Source organism: Stenella coeruleoalba, assembly GCF_951394435.1.
Source record: "Stenella coeruleoalba genome assembly, contig: scaffold_34, whole genome shotgun sequence".
Lineage (NCBI taxonomy): Eukaryota > Metazoa > Chordata > Mammalia > Artiodactyla > Delphinidae > Stenella > Stenella coeruleoalba.
Genome location: NW_027646159.1, coordinates 1,513,714 through 1,531,673, shown reverse-complemented (window position 1 = coordinate 1,531,673; position 17,960 = coordinate 1,513,714). Strand labels below are relative to the sequence as shown.

The window sequence follows — 17,960 nt, the reverse complement described above, 5'->3', positions numbered from 1 at the left end:
AGGTGTCTGGACGGACAAATTTAACTCTCATTTCCCACCAGGAAGAGGAAATAACCAAAGGCTCAGCGTGCCGTGCCGGAACCAGATTAGGGCCTGAAGCCATCTTGCGGTGTTGCGGCCAGCTCACAAGAAAGCGAGTTGAAGAATGGAGCTCAGGGGCACTGTAATTCACAAACCTGCAGAGTTATAAATGACAGCTATCATCCAAAAATAGACTGAAGTAAGGCTGCCAAGAGGAGTTGAAAGCGGGGCAGAATTGCAGGAAACCGATTTCAGGAGGTAGACTGGAATTGCATTGAAAGCATAGGAAAAGAGACAGAACGTCCACAATGATGCACTTGGCCAAAAAGGGCGTATGCGTTTTTTCCTGAATATATTCAGGAAAAAACGCATACGCCCTTTTTGGCCAACCAAGCAAGCTTGCAAAGGAAATCTGCACTACAATGAAGTCTCACTTCCCCCCGGTCAAAAGGGCCATCTGAAAAAAGTGTAAAATCCAGAAAGACAGGACAGGCCATGGAGAACTGGGAGCCTTGTTATGCTGATGGGCGGGATGTAAATTGCCAACAGACACTTGGGAGAAGTGTATGGTGTTTCCTGAAACATTTAAAAAACAAAGCAACAGAGCCTAGGGCACTTCTACTTATGGTCCTATAGCTTAGGGAAATTAAAATCAAAAAGACACAGCCACCCCAAAGTTTGGAACGGCTCTGTTTACAAGAACCTCTTTTACAGTACAAGTTCAACATCGCAGAAAGTGAAAAATGGATAAAGAAGTTGTGGTATTCACTTACAAAGCAATATCACTCAGCAATGAAATCAATGTCATCAGGCCCTTAGCAGCACAATGAGTGGATTCAGGTATGATGATTCTAACTGAAATAAGTCACACAGAAAAAGAAACATCATAAGATATCAGTAATACATGGAATGGAAACTTGGCTACACAGGAACTGAATTATAGAACAGAACAGTGTCTCAAATTTAGAAAACCAACTTATGCTTGCTTAAGGGGAAAGGTGAGTTGGGGTGCTGCATAAAACCAGAGATTGAAATGAGCACAGATAAAGTTCCTTAAGCCAAATATGGAATAGACAAGAGCTACTCCTTGCTCAACGAAATGGACTCAACACCGCATATTAAACGCCTAAGAATGTACCTGACTAGTAAGTATCTTAAAACCTATAGATTGCTATGTCCCCGAAAGAGAATCAAGCATGTGTACAGGGGCATAAACGCAGCAGTGATAGGATTGGAGAGGTTCGGTGAGCAAATGAAGACCCTTTGAAGTCATATTGCATGGTACCCATTACACGGGTCTCAACTCTCCAGGTTTAAGGTATTCTTCCTTCAGCGAAAACATGCATGTGGAACCCAGAGTATGATCAACCATGTGAACGGGAGACGTGTTCAAATATGTCTCAGTTTTCCTCCCCTGGTACTCGGGTGCAACATTCCAGACACTTTACTAACACTCTCCCGACTTGGAGAGTCAGTCCCTTTAACCTCCTGTTTGGCCCAGTTTGCAATTTCTGTGGAAGATGAACAGGAATAGCGAGAACCAATGAGAGACTAGCTGGAGGTGTCTGGACGGGCAAATTTAACTCTCATTTCCCACCAGGAAGAGGAATTAACCAAAGGCTCAGCGTGCCGTGCCGGAACCAGATTAGGGCCTGAAGCCATCATGCGGTGTTGCGGCCAGGTCACAAGAAAGCGAGTTGAAGAAAGGAGTTCAGGGGCACTGTAATTCACAAACCTGCAGAGTTATAAATGACAGCTATCGTCCAAAAATAGACTGAAGTAAGGCTGCCAAGAGGATTTGAAAGCGGGGCAGAATTGCAGGAAACCGATTTCAGGAGGTAGACTGGAATTGCATTGAAAGCATAGGAAAAGAGGCAGAACGTCCACAATGATGCACTTGGCCAAAAAGGGCGTATGCGTTTTTTCCTGAATATATTCAGCAAAAAACGCATACGCACTTTTTGGCCAACCAAGCAAACTTGCAAAGGAAATCTGCACTACAATGAAGTCTCACTTCTCCCCGGTCAAAAGGGCCATCTGAAAAAAGTGTAAAATCCAGAAAGGCAGGACAGGCCATGGAGAACTGGGAGCCTTGTTATGCTGATGGGCGGGATGTATATTGCCAACAGACACTCAGGAGAAGTGTATGGTGTTTCCTGAAACATCTAAAAAACAAAGCAACAGAGCGTAGGGCACTTCCACTTATGGTCCTATAGCTTAGGGAAATTCAAATCAAAAAGACACAGCCACCCCAAAGTTTGGGACGCCTCCGTTTACAAGAACCTCGTTTACCGTACAAGTTCAATATCACAGAAAGTGAAAAATGGATAAAGAATTTGTGGTACTTACGTACAATGCAGTATCACTCAGCAATGAAATCTATGTCATCAGGCCCGTAGCAGCATAATGAGTGGATTCAGGTACGATGATTCTAACTGAAATAAGTCACACAGAAAAAGAAACATCATAAGATATCACTAATACACGGAATGTAAACTTGGCTACACAGGAACTGCATTCCAAAACAGAACAGGGTCTCAAATTTAGAAAACCAACTTATGCTTGCTTAAAGGGAAAGGTGAGTTGGGGTGCTGCATAAAACCAGAGATTGAAATGAGCACAGATAAAGTTCCTTAAGCCAAATATGGAATAGACAAGAGCTACTCCTTGCTCAACGAAATGGACTCAACACCGCATATTAAACGCCTAAGAATGTACCTGACTAGTAAGTATCTTAAAACCTATGGATTGCTATGTCTCCGAAAGAGAATCAAGCATGTGTACAGGGGCATAAACGCAGCAGTGATAGGATTGGAGAGGTTCGGTGAGCAAATGAAGACCCTTTGAAGTCATATTACATGGTACCCATTCCACGGGTTTCAACTACCCAGGTTTAAGGTATTCTTCCTTCAGCTAAAACATGCATGTGGAACCTAGAGTATGATCAACCATGTGATCGGGAGACGTGTTCAAATATGTCTCAGTTTTCCTCCCCTGGGACTCGGGTGCAACATTCCAGACGCTTTACTAACACTCTCCCGACTTGGAGAGTCAGTCCCTTTAACCTCCTGTTTGGCCCAGTTTGCAATTTCTGCGGAAGATGAACAGGAATAGTGAGAACCAATGAGAGGTTAGCTGGAGGTGTCTGGACGGGCAAATTTAACTCTCATTTCCCACCAGGAAGAGGAATTAACCAAAGGCTCAGCATGCCGGGCCGGAACCAGATTAGGGCCTGAAGCCATCCTGCGGTGTTGCGGCCAGGTCACAAGAAAGCGAGTTGAAGAAAGGAGCTCAGGGGCACTGTAATTCACAAACCTGCAGAGTTATAAATGACAGCTATCGTCCAAAAATAGACTGAAGTAAGGCTGCCAAGAGGACTTGAAAGCGGGGCAGAATTGCAGGAAACCGATTTCAGGAGGTAGACTGGAATTGCATTGAAAGCATAGGAAAAGAGGCAGAACGTCCACAATGATGCACTTGGCCAAAAAGGGCGTATGCGTTTTTTCCTGAATATATTCAGGAAAAAACGCATACGCCCTTTTTGGCCAACCAAGCAAGCTTGCAAAGGAAATCTGCACTACAATGAAGTCTCACTTCCCCCCGGTCAAAAGCGCCATCTGAAAAAAGTGTAAAATCCAGAAAGGCAGGACAGGCCATGGAGAACTGGGAGCCTTGTTATGCTGATGGGCGGGATGTAAATTGCCAACAGACACTTGGGAGAAGTGTATGGTGTTTCCTGAAACATTTAAAAAACAAAGCAACAGAGCCTAGGGCACTTCTACTTATGGTCCTATAGCTTAGGGAAATTAAAATCAAAAAGACACAGCCACCCCAAAGTTTGGAACGGCTCTGTTTACAAGAACCTCTTTTACAGTACAAGTTCAACATCGCAGAAAGTGAAAAATGGATAAAGAAGTTGTGGTATTCACTTACAAAGCAATATCACTCAGCAATGAAATCAATGTCATCAGGCCCTTAGCAGCACAATGAGTGGATTCAGGTATGATGATTCTAACTGAAATAAGTCACACAGAAAAAGAAACATCATAAGATATCAGTAATACATGGAATGGAAACTTGGCTACACAGGAACTGAATTATAGAACAGAACAGTGTCTCAAATTTAGAAAACCAACTTATGCTTGCTTAAGGGGAAAGGTGAGTTGGGGTGCTGCATAAAACCAGAGATTGAAATGAGCACAGATAAAGTTCCTTAAGCCAAATATGGAATAGACAAGAGCTACTCCTTGCTCAACGAAATGGACTCAACACCGCATATTAAACGCCTAAGAATGTACCTGACTAGTAAGTATCTTAAAACCTATAGATTGCTATGTCCCCGAAAGAGAATCAAGCATGTGTACAGGGGCATAAACGCAGCAGTGATAGGATTGGAGAGGTTCGGTGAGCAAATGAAGACCCTTTGAAGTCATATTGCATGGTACCCATTACACGGGTCTCAACTCTCCAGGTTTAAGGTATTCTTCCTTCAGCGAAAACATGCATGTGGAACCCAGAGTATGATCAACCATGTGAACGGGAGACGTGTTCAAATATGTCTCAGTTTTCCTCCCCTGGTACTCGGGTGCAACATTCCAGACACTTTACTAACACTCTCCCGACTTGGAGAGTCAGTCCCTTTAACCTCCTGTTTGGCCCAGTTTGCAATTTCTGTGGAAGATGAACAGGAATAGCGAGAACCAATGAGAGACTAGCTGGAGGTGTCTGGACGGGCAAATTTAACTCTCATTTCCCACCAGGAAGAGGAATTAACCAAAGGCTCAGCGTGCCGTGCCGGAACCAGATTAGGGCCTGAAGCCATCATGCGGTGTTGCGGCCAGGTCACAAGAAAGCGAGTTGAAGAAAGGAGTTCAGGGGCACTGTAATTCACAAACCTGCAGAGTTATAAATGACAGCTATCGTCCAAAAATAGACTGAAGTAAGGCTGCCAAGAGGACTTGAAAGCGGGGCAGAATTGCAGGAAACCGATTTCAGGAGGTAGACTGGAATTGCATTGAAAGCATAGGAAAAGAGGCAGAACGTCCACAATGATGCACTTGGCCAAAAAGGGCGTATGCGTTTTTTCCTGAATATATTCAGGAAAAAACGCATACGCCCTTTTTGGCCAACCAAGCAAGCTTGCAAAGGAAATCTGCACTACAATGAAGTCTCACTTCCCCCCGGTCAAAAGGGCCATCTGAAAAAAGTGTAAAATCCAGACAGGCAGGACAGGCCATGGAGAACTGGGAGCCTTGTTATGCTGATGGGCGGGATGTAAATTGCCAACAGACACTCCGGAGAAGTGTATGGTGTTTCCTGAAACATCTAAAAAACAAAGCAACAGAGCCTAGGGCACTTCCACTTATGGTCCTATAGCTTAGGGAAATTAAAATCAAAAAGACACAGCCACCCCAAAGTTTGGGACGCCTCTGTTTACAAGAACCTCGTTTACAGTACAAGTTCAACATCGCAGAAAGTGAAAAATGGATAAAGAACTTGTGGTACTTACGTACAATGCAGTATCACTCAGCAATGAAATCTATGTCATCAGGCCCGTAACAGCATAATGAGTGGATTCAGTTACGATGATTCTAACTGAAATAAGTCACACAGAAAAAGAAATCTCATAAGATATCACTAATACACGGAATGTAAACTTGGCTACACAGGAACTGCATTCCAAAACAGAACAGGGTCTCAAATTTAGAAAACCAACTTATGCTTGCTTAAGGGGAAAGGTGAGTTGGGGTGCTGCATAAAACCAGAGATTGAAATGAGCACAGATAAAGTTCCTTAAGCCAAATATGGAATAGACAAGAGCTACTCCTTGCTCAACGAAATGGACTCAAAACCCCATATTAAACCCCTAAGAATGTACCTGACTAGTAAGTATCTTAAAACCTATGCATTGCTATGTCTCCAAAAGAGAATCAAGCGTGTGTACAGGGGAATAAACGCAGCAGTGATAGGATTGGAGAGGTTCGGTGAGCAAATGAAGACCCTTTGAAGTCATATTGCATGGTACCCATTCCACGGGTCTCAACTCTCCAGGTTTAAGATATTCTTCCTTCAGCTAAAACATGCATGTGGAACCCAGAGTATGATCAACCATTTGAACGGGAGACGTGTTCAAATATGTCTCAGTTTTTCTCCCCTGGTACTCGGGTGCAACATTCCAGACGCTTTACTAACACTCTCCCGACTTGGAGAGTCAGTCCCTTTAACCTCCTGTTTGGCCCAGTTTGCAATTTCTGCGGAAGATGAACAGGAATAGCGAGAACCAATGAGAGGCTAGCTGGAGGTGTCTGGACGGGCAAATTTAACTCTCATTTCCCACCAGGAAGAGGAATTAACCAAAGGCTCAGCGTGCCGTGCCGGAACCAGATTAGGGCCTGAAGCCATCCTGCGGTGTTGCGGCCAGGTCACAAGAAAGCGAGTTGAAGAAAGGAGCTCAGGGGCACTGTAATTCACAAACCTGCAGAGTTATAAATGACAGCTATCGTCCAAAAATAGACTGAAGTAAGGCTGCCAAGAGGACTTGAAAGCGGGGCAGAATTGCAGGAAACCGATTTCAGGAGGTAGACTGGAATTGCATTGAAAGCATAGGAAAAGAGGCAGAACGTCCACAATGATGCACTTGGCCAAAAAGGGCGTATGCGTTTTTTCCTGAATATATTCAGGAAAAAACGCATACGCCCTTTTTGGCCAACCAAGCAAGCTTGCAAAGGAAATCTGCACTACAATGAAGTCTCACTTCCCCCCGGTCAAAAGGGCCATCTGAAAAAAGTGTAAAATCCAGAAAGGCAGGACAGGCCATGGAGAACTGGGAGCCTTGTTATGCTGATGGGCGGGATGTAAATTGCCAACAGACACTCGGGAGAAGTGTATGGTGTTTCCTAAAACATCTAAAAAACAAAGCAACAGAGCCTAGGGCACTGCCACTTATGGTCCTATAGCTTAGGGAAATTAAAATCAAAAAGACACAGCCACCCCAAAGTTTGGGACGCCTCTGTTTACAAGAACCTCGTTTACCATACAAGTTCAATATCACAGAAAGTGAAAAATGGATAAAGAAGTTGTGGTATTTACTTACAAAGCAATATCACTCAGCAATGAAATCTATGTCATCAGGCCCGTAGCAGCATAATGAATAGATTAAGTACGATGAATCTAACTGAAATAAGTCACACAGAAAAAGAAACATCATAAGATATCAGTAATACACGGAATGTAAACTTGGCTACACAGGAACTGAATTCCAAAACAGAACAGGGTCTCAAATTTAGAAAACCAAGTTATGCTTGCTTAAGGGGAAAGGTGAGTTGGGGTGCTGCATAAAACCAGAGATTGAAATGAGCACAGATAAAGTTCTATAAGCCAAATATGGAATAGACAAGAGCTACTCCTTGCTCAACGAAATGGACTCAACACCCCATATTCAACGCCTAGGAATATACCTGACTAGTAAGAATCATAAAATCTATGGATTTATATATCTCTGTAAGAGAATCAAGAGTGTGTACAGCGGCATTAAAGCAGTGAAAATCAGCTAAATCCCATATTAAAAATAAATTTCTTAAACAAAACACAATGACAGTGATATAGAGAGCAATACTTAAGTAATTCATTCAAGGCTTCTGATGCAACCTGCATTTACCATATCTACACCCAGAGCTGGGTGACACATAAGGCTGGACACTTGGGGCTCATAAGATTGGTGAGGTTCGGTGAGCAAATGCAGACCCTTTGAAGTCATATTGTATGGTACCCATTCCATGGGTCTCAACTCTCCAGGTTTAAGGGATTCTTCCTTCAGCTAAAACATGCATGTGGAACCCAGAGTATGATCCACCGTATGTTCAAGAAATGTGTTCAAATGTGTCTCACTTTTCGTTCCCTGGTACTCGGGTTCAACATTCCAGACGCTTTACTAACACTCTCCTCACTTGGAGAGTGAGTGCCTTTAACCTCCTGTTTGGCCCAGTTTGCAATTTCTGCGGAAGATGAACAGGAACAGGGAGAACCAATGAGAGAATAGCTGGAGGTGTCTGGACGGGCAAATTTAACTCTCATTTCCCACAGGGAAGAGGAATAAACCAAAGGCTCAGCATGCCGGCCGAAACCAGATTAGGGCCTGAAGCCATCCTGCGGTGTTGCGGCCAGGTCACAAGAAAGCGAGTTGAAGAAAGGAGCTCAGGGGCACTGTAATTCACAAACCTGCAGAGTTATAAATGACAGCTATCGTCCAAAAATAGACTGAAGTAAGGCTGCCAAGAGGACTTGAAAGCGGGGCAGAATTGCAGGAAACCGATTTCAGGAGGTAGACTGGAATTGCATTGAAAGCATAGGAAAAGAGGCAGAACGTCCACAATGATGCACTTGGCCAAAAAGGGCGTATGCGTTTTTTCCTGAATATATTCAGGAAAAAACGCATACACCCTTTTTGGCCAACCAAGCAAGCTTGCAAAGGAAATCTGCACTACAATGAAGTCTCACTTCCCCCCGGTCAAAAGGGCCATCTGAAAAAAGTGTAAAATCCAGAAAGGCAACAGGCCATTGAGAACTGGGAGCCTTGTTATGCTGATGGGCGAGATGTAAATTGCCAACAGACACTCGGGAGAAGTGTATGGTGTTTCCTGAAACATCTAAAAAACAAAGCAACAGAGCCTAGGGCACTTCCACTTATGGTCCTATAGCTTAGGGAAATTAAAATCAAAAAGACACAGCCACCCCAAAGTTTGGAACGGCTCTGTTTACAAGAACCTCGTTTACAGTACAAGTTCAACATCGCAGAAAGTGAAAAATGGATAAAGAACTTGTGGTACTTACGTACAATGCAGTATCACTCAGCAATGAAATCTATGTCATCAGGCCCGTAGCAGCATAATGAGTAGATTCAGGTACGATGATTCTAAATGAAATAGGTCACACAGAAAAAGAAACATCATAAGATATCACTAATACACGGAATGTAAACTTGGCTACACAGGAACTGAATTCCAAAACAGAACAGGTTCTCAAATTTAGAAAACCAACTTATGCTTGCTTAAGGGGAAAGGTGAGTTGGGTTGCTGCATAAAACCAGAGATTGAAATGAGCACAGATAAAGTTCCTTAAGCCAAATATGGAATAGACAAGAGCTACTCCTTGCTCAACGAAATGGACTCAACACCGCATATTAAACGCCTAAGAATGTACCTGACTAGTAAGTATCTTAAAACCTATGGATTGCTATGTCTCCGAAAGAGAATCAAGCATGTGTACAGGGGCATAAACGCAGCAGTGATAGGATTGGAGAGGTTCGGTGAGCAAATGAAGACCCTTTGAAGTCATATTGCATGGTACCCATTCCACGGGTTTCAACTACCCAGGTTTAAGGTATTCTTCCTTCAGCTAAAACATGCATGTGGAACCCAGAGTATGATCAACCATGTGATCGGGAGACGTGTTCAAATATGTCTCAGTTTTCCTCCCCTGGTACTCGGGTGCAACATTCCAGACGCTTTACTAACACTCTCCCCACTTGGAGAGTCAGCTCCTTTAACCTCCTGTTTGGCACAGTTTGCAATTTCTGCGGAAGATGAACAGGAATAGCGAGAACCAATGAGAGGCTAGCTGGAGGTGTCTGTAAGGGCAAATTTAACTCTCATTTGCCAACAGGAAGAGGAAATAACCAAAGGCTCAGCGTGCCGTGCCGGAACCAGATTAGGGCCTGAAGACATCCTGCGGTGTTGCGGCCAGGTCACAAGAAAGCGAGTTGAAGAAAGGAGCTCAGGGGCACTGTAATTCACAAACCTGCAGAGTTATAAATGACAGCTATCGTCCAAAAATAGACTGAAGTGAGGCTGCCAAGAGGACTTGAAAGCGGGGCAGAATTGCAGGAAACCGATTTCAGGAGGTAGACTGGAATTGCATTGAAAGCATAGGAAAAGAGGCAGAACGTCCACAATGATGCACTTGGCCAAAAAGGGCGTATGCGTTTTTTCCTGAATATATTTAGGTAAAAACGCATATGCCCTTTTTGGCCAACCAAGCAAGCTTGCAAAGGAAATCTGCACTACAATGAAGTCTCACTTCCCCCCGGTCAAAAGGGCCATCTGAAAAAAGTGTAAAATCCAGAAAGGCAGGACAGGCCATGGAGAACTGGGAGCCTTGTTATGCTGATGGGCGGGATGTAAATTGCCAACAAACACTCCGGAGAAGTGTATGGTGTTTCCTGAAACATCTAAAAAACAAAGCAACAGAGCCTAGGGCACTTCCACTTATGGTCCTATAGCTTAGGGAAATTAAAATCAAAAAGACACAGCCACCCCAAAGTTTGGGACGCCTCTGTTTACAAGAACCTCGTTTACAGTACAAGTTCAACATCGCAGAAAGTGAAAAATGGATAAAGAAGTTGTGGTATTTACTTACAAAGGAATATCACTCAGCAATGAAATCTGTGTCATCAGGCCCTTAGCAGCACAATGAGTGGATTCAGGTATGATGATTCTAACTGAAATAAGTCACACAGAAAAAGAAACATCATAAGATATCAGTAATACACGGAATGTAAACTTGGCTACACAGGAACTGAATTACAGAACAGAACAGGGTATCAAATTTAGAAAACCAACTTATGCTTGCTTAAGGGGAAAGGTGAGTTGGGGTGCTGCATAAAACCAGAGATTGAAATGAGCACAGATAAAGTTCCTTAAGCCAAATATGGAATAGACAAGAGCTACTCCTTGCTCAACGAAATGGACTCAACACCCCATATTAAACTCCTAAGAATGTACCTGACTAGTAAGTATCTTAAAACCTATGGATTGCTATGTCTCCGAAAGAGAATCAAGCATGTGTACAGGGACATAAACGCAGCAGTGATAGGATTGGAGAGGTTCGGTGAGCAAATGAAGACCCTTTGAAGTCATATTGCATGGTACCCATTCCACGGGTCTCAACTCTCCAAGTTTAAGGTATTCTTCCTTCAGCTAAAACATGCATGTGGAACCTAGAGTATGATCAACCATGTGATCGGGAGACGTGTTCAAATATGTCTCAGTTTTCCTCCCCTGGTACTCGGGTGCAACATTCCGGACGCTTTACTAACACTCTCCCCACTTGGAGAGTCAGCGCCTTTAACCTCCTGTTTGGCCCAGTTTCCAATTTCTGCGGAAGATGAACAGGAATAGCGAGAACCAATGAGAGACTAGCTGGAGGTGTCTGGACGGGCAAATTTAACTCTCATTTCCCACCAGGAAGAGGAAATAAGCAAAGGCTCAGCGTGCCGTACCGGAACCAGATTAGGGCCTGAAGCCATCCTGCGGTGTTGCGGCCAACTCAAAAGAAAGCGAGTTGAAGAAAGGAGCTCAGGGGCACTGTAATTCACAAACCTGCAGAGTTATAAATGACAGCTATCGTCCAAAAATAGACTGAAGTAAGGCTGCCAAGAGGACTTGAAAGCGGGGCAGAATTGCAGGAAACCGATTTCAGGAGGTAGACTGGAATTGCATTGAAAGCATAGGAAAAGAGGCAGAACGTCCACAATGATGCACTTGGCCAAAAAGGGCGTATGCGTTTTTTCCTGAATATATTCAGGAAAAAACGCATACGCCCTTTTTGGCCAACCAAGCAAGCTTGCAAAGGTAATCTGCACTACAATGAAGTCTCACTTCCCCCCAGTCAAAAGGGCCATCAGAAAAATGTGTAAAATCCAGAAAGGCAGGACAGGCCATGGAGAACTGGGAGCCTTGTTATGCTGATGGGCGGGATGTAAATTGCCAACAACCACTCGGGAGAAGTGTATGGTGTTTCCTGAAACATCTAAAAAACAAAGCAACAGAACCTAGGGCACTTCCACTTATGGTCCTATAGCTTAGGGAAATTAAAATCAAAAAGACACAGCCACCCCAAAGTTTGGAAAGGCTCTGTTTACAAGAACCTCGTTTACAGTACAAGTTCAACATCGCAGAAAGTGAAAAATGGATAAAGAAGTTGTGGTATTTACTTACAAAGCAATATCACTCAGCAATGAAACCTGTGTCATCAGGCCCTTAGCAGCACAATGAGTGGATTCAGGTATGATGATTCTAACTGAAATAAGTCACACAGAAAAAGAAACATCATAAGATATCAGTAATACACGGAATGTAAACTTGGCTACACAGGAACTGAATTACAGAACAGAACAGGGTCTCAAATTTAGAAAACCAACTTATGCTTGCTTAAGGGTAAAGGTGAGTTGGGGTGCTGCATAAAACCAGAGATTGAAATGAGCACAGATAAAGTTCCTTAAGTCAAATATGGAATAGACAAGAGCTACTCCTTGCTCAACGAAATGGACTCAACACCCCATATTAAACGCCTAAGAATGTACCTGACTAGTAAGTATCTTAAAACCTATGGATTGCTATGTCTCCGAAAGAGAATCAAGCATGTGTACAGGGGCATAAACGCAGCAGTGATAGGATTGGAGAGGTTCGGTGAGCAAATGAAGACCCTTTGAAGTCATATTGCATGGTACCCATTCCACGGGTTTCAACTACCCAGGTTTAAGGTGTTCTTCCTTCAGCTAAAACATGCATGTGGAACCTAGAGTATGATCAACCATGTGATCGGGAGACGTGTTCAAATATGTCTCAGTTTTCGTACCCTGTTACTCGGGTGCAACATTCCAGATGCTTTACTAACACTCTCCCGACTTGGAGAGTCAGTCCCTTTAACCTCCTGTTTGGCCCAGATTTCAATTTCTGCGGAAGATGAACAGGAATAGCGAGAACCAATGAGAGGCTAGCTGGAGGTGTCTGGATGGGCAAATTTAACTCTCATTTCCCACCAGGAAGAGGAATTAACCAAAGGCTCAGCGTGCCGTGCCGGAACCAGATTAGGGCCTGAAGCCATCCTGTGGTGTTGCGGCCAGGTCACAAGAAAGCAAGTTGAAGAAAGGAGCTCAGGGGCACTGTAATTCAGAAACCTGCAGAGTTATAAATGACAGCTATCGTCCAAAAATAGACTGAAGTAAGGCTGCCAAGAGGACTTGAAAGCGGGTCAGAATTGCAGGAAACCGATTTCAGGAGGTAGACTGGAATTGCATTGAAAGCATAGGAAAAGAGGCAGAACGTCCACAATGATGCACTTGGCCAAAAAGGGCGTATGCGTTTTTTCCTGAATATATTCAGGAAAAAACGCATACGCCCTTTTTGGCCAAACAAGCAAGCTTGCAAAGGAAATCTGCACTACAATGAAGTCTCACTTCCCCCCGGTCAAAAGGGCCATCTGAAAAAAGTGTAAAATCCAGAAAGACAGGACAGGCCATGGAGAACTGGGAGCCTTGTTATGCTGATGGGCGGGATGTAAATTGCCAACAGACACTCGGGAGAAGTGTATGGTGTTTCCTGAAACATCTAAAAAACAAAGCAACAGAGCCTAGGGCACTTCCACTTATGGTCCTATAGCTTAGGGAAATTAAAATCAAAAAGACACAGCCACCCCAAAGTTTGGAAAGGCTCTGTTTACAAGAACCTCGTTTACAGTACAAGTTCAACATCGCAGAAAGTGAAAAATGGATAAAGAACTTGTGGTATTTACTTACAAAGCAATATCACTCAGCAATGAAATCTGTGTCATCAGGCCCTTAGCAGCACAATGAGTGGATTCAGGTATGATGATTCTAACTGAAATAAGTCACACAGAAAAAGAAACATCATAAGATATCAGTAATACACGGAATGGAAACTTGGCTACACAGGAACTGAATTACAGAACAGAACAGGGTCTCAAATTTAGAAAACCAACTTATTCTTGCTTAAGGGGAAAGGTGAGTTGGGGTGCTGCATAAAACCAGAGATTGAAATGAGCACAGATAAAGTTCCTTAAGCCAAATATGGAATAGACAAGAGCTACTCCTTGCTCAATGAAATGGACTCAACACCGCATATTAAACGCCTAAGAATGTACCAGACTAGTAAGTATCTTAAAACCTATGGATTGCTATGTCTCCGAAAGAGAATCAAGCATGTGTACAGGGGCATAAACGCAGCAGTGATAGGATTGGAGAGGTTCGGTGAACAAATGAAGACCCTTTGAAGTCATATTGCACGGTACCCATTCCACGGGTTTCAACTACCCAGGTTTAAGGTATTCTTCCTTCAGCTAAAACATGCATGTGGAACCTAGAGTATGATCAACCATGTGATCGGGAGACGTGTTCAAATATGTCTCAGTTTTCGTACCCTGGTACTCGGGTGCAACATTCCAGACACTTTACTAACACTCTCCCGACTTGGAGAGTCAGTCCCTTTAACCTCCTGTTTGGCCCAGTTTGCAATTTCTGCGGAAGATGAACAGGAATAGCGAGAACCAATGAGAGGCTAGCTGGAGGTGTCTGGACGGGCAAATTTAACTCTCATTTTCCACCATGAAGAGGAATTAACCAAAGGCTCAGCGTGCCCTGCCGGAACCAGATTAGGGCCTGAAGCCATCCTGTGGTGTTGCGGCCAGGTCACAAGAAAGCAAGTTGAATAAAGGAGCTCAGGGGCACTGTAATTCACAAACCTGCAGAGTTATAAATGACAGCTATCGTCCAAAAATAGACTGAAGTAAGGCTGCCAAGAGGACTTGAAAGCGGGGCAGAATTGCAGGAAACCGATTTCAGGAGGTAGACTGGAATTGCATTGAAAGCATAGGAAAAGAGGCAGAACGTCCACAATGATGCACTTGGCCAAAAAGGGCGTATGCGTTTTTTCCTGAATATATTCAGGAAAAAACGCATACGCCCTTTTTGGACAACCAAGCAAGCTTGCAAAGGAAATCTGCACTACAATGAAGTCTCACTTCCCCCCGGTCAAAAGGGCCATCTGAAAAACGTGTAAAATCCAGAAAGGCAGGACAGGCCATGGAGAACTGGGAGCCTTGTTATGCTGATGGGTGGGATGTAAATTGCCAACAACCACTCGGGAGAAGTGTATGGTGTTTCCTGAAACATCTAAAAAACAAGGCAACAGAACCTAGGGCACTTCCACTTATGGTCCTATAGCTTAGGGAAATTAAAATCAAAAAGACACAGCCACCCCAAAGTTTGGAACGGCTCTGTTTACAAGAACCTCGTTTACAGTACAAGTTCAACATCGCAGAAAGTGAAAAATGGATAAAGAAGTTGTGGTATTTACTTACAAAGCAATATCACTCAGCAATGAAATCTGTGTCATCAGGCCCTTAGCAGCACAATGAGTGGATTCAGGTATGATGATTCTAACTGAAATAAGTCACACAGAAAAAGAAACATCATAAGATATCAGTAATACACGGAATGGAAACTTGGCTACACAGGAACTGAATTACAGAACAGAACAGGGTCTCAAATTTAGAAAACCAACTTATGCTTGCTTAAGGGTAAAGGTGAGTTGTGGTGCTGCATAAAACCAGAGATTGAAATGAGCACAGATAAAGTTCCTTAAGTCAAATATGGAATAGATAAGAGCTACTCCTTGCTCAACGAAATGGACTCAACATCGCATATTAAACGCCTAAGAATGTACCTGACTAGTAAGTATCTTAAAACCTATGGATTGCTATGTCTCCGAAAGAGAATCAAGCATGTGTACAGGGGCATAAACGCAGCAGTGATAGGATTGGAGAGGTTCGGTGAGCAAATGAAGACCCTTTGAAGTCATATTGCATGGTACCCATTACACGGGTCTTAACTCTCCAGGTTTAAGGTATTCTTCCTTCAGCTAAAACATGCATGTGGAAACTAGAGTATGATCAACCATGTGATCGGGAGACGTGTTCAAATATGTCTCAGTTTTCGTACCCTGGTACTCGGGTGCAACATTCCAGACGCTTTACTAACACTCTCCCCACTTGGAGAGTCAGCGCCTTTAACCTCCTGTTTGGCCCAGTTTGCAATTTCTGCGGAAGATGAACAGGAATAGCGAGAACCAATGAGAGACTAGCTGGAGGTGTCTGGACGGGCAAATTTAACTCTCATTTCCCACCAGGAAGAGGAAATAACCAAAGGCTCAGCGTGCCGTGCCGGAACCAGATTAGGGCCTGAAGCCATCCTGCGGTGTTGCGGCCAGCTCAAAAGAAAGCGAGTTGAAGAAAGGAGCTCAGGGGCACTGTAATTCACAAACCTGCAGAGTTATAAATGACAGCTATCGTCCAAAAATAGACTGAAGTAAGGCTGCCAAGAGGACTTGAAAGTGGGGCAGAATTGCAGGAAACCGATTTCAGGAGGTAGTCTGGAATTGCATTGAAAGCATAGGAAAAGAGGCAGAACGTCCACAATGATGCACTTGGCCAAAAAGGGCGTATGCGTTTTTTCCTGAATATATTCAGGAAAAAACGCATACACACTTTTTGGCCAACCAAGCAAGCTTGCAAAGGAAATCTGCACGACAAAGAAGTCTCACTTCCCCCCGTCAAAAGGGCCATCTGAAAAAAGTGTAAAATCCAGAAAGGCAGGACAGGCCATGGAGAACTGGGAGCCTTGTTATGCTGATGGGCGGGATGTAAATTGCCAACAACCACTCGGGAGAAGTGTATGGTGTTTCCTGAAACATCTAAAAAACAAAGCAACAGAACCTAGGGCACTTCCACTTATGGTCCTATAGCTTAGGGAAATTAAAATCAAAAAGACACAGCCACCCCAAAGTTTGGAACGGCTCTGTTTACAAGAACCTCGTTTACAGTACAAGTTCAACATCGCAGAAAGTGAAAAATGGATAAAGAAGTTGTGGTATTTACTTACAAAGCAATATCACTCAGCAATGAAATCTGTGTCATCAGGCCCTTAGCAGCACAATGAGTGGATTCAGGTATGATGATTCTAACTGAAATAAGTCACACAGAAAAAGAAACATCATAAGATATCAGTAATACACGGAATGTAAACTTGGCTACACAGGAACTGAATTACAGAACAGAACAGGGTCTCAAATTTAGAAAACCAACTTATGCTTGCTTAAGGGGAAAGGTGAGTTGGGGTGCTGCATAAAACCAGAGATTGAAATGAGCACAGATAAAGTTCCTTTAGTCAAATATGGAATAGACAAGAGCTACTCCTTGCTCAACGAAATGGACTCAACACCGCATATTAAACGCCTAAGAATGTACCTGACTAGTAAGTATCTTAAAACCTATGGATTGCTATGTCTCCGAAAGAGAATCAAGCATGTGTACAGGGGCATAAACGCAGCAGTGATAGGATTGGAGAGGTTCGGTGAGCAAATGAAGACCCTTTGAAGTCATATTGCATGGTACCCATTCCACGGGTTTCAACTACCCAGGTTTAAGGTATTCTTCCTTCAGCTAAAACATGCATGTGGAACCTAGAGTATGATCAACCATGTGATCGGGAGACGTGTTCAAATATGTCTCAGTTTTCGTACCCTGGTACTCGGGTGCAACATTCCAGACACTGTACTAACACTCTCCCCACTTGGAGAGTCAGTCCCTTTTACCTCCTGTTTGGCCCAGTTTGCAATTTCTGCGGAAGATGAACAGGAATAGCGAGAACCAATGAGAGGCTAGCTGGAGGTGTCTGGACGGGCAAATTTAACTCTCATTTCCCACCAGGAAGAGGAATTAACCAAAGGCTCAGCGTGCCCTGCCGGAACCAGATTAGGGCCTGAAGCCATCCTGTGGTGTTGCGGCCAGGTCACAAGAAAGCAAGTTGAAGAAAGGAGCTCAGGGGCACTGTAATTCACAAACCTGCAGAGTTATAAATGACAGCTATCGTCCAAAAATAGACTGAAGTAAGGCTGCCAAGAGGACTTGAAAGCGGGGCAGAATTGCAGGAAACCGATTTCAGGAGGTAGACTGGAATTGCATTGAAAGCATAGGAAAAGAGGCAGAACGTCCACAATGATGCACTTGGCCAAAAAGGGCGTATGCATTTTTTCCTGAATATATTCAGGAAAAAACGCATACGCCCTTTTTGGCCAACTAAGCAAGCT

At 43.7% G+C, this 17,960-nt stretch overlaps 1 long non-coding RNA gene across 5 annotated transcripts in view; it reads right to left on the bottom strand.

Moving 5' to 3' along the window:
• LOC307181296 overlaps positions 1-17,960 on the bottom strand; it is a 1,479,290-nt gene that overhangs the window by 580,802 nt on the left and 880,528 nt on the right. For all 5 annotated transcript variants that reach the window (XR_013826370.1, XR_013826371.1, XR_013826372.1 and 2 more), the window contains exon 4: positions 8,851-8,932. This is a non-coding gene — a long non-coding RNA (uncharacterized lncRNA). The remainder of the gene's footprint in view (positions 1-8,850; positions 8,933-17,960) is intronic.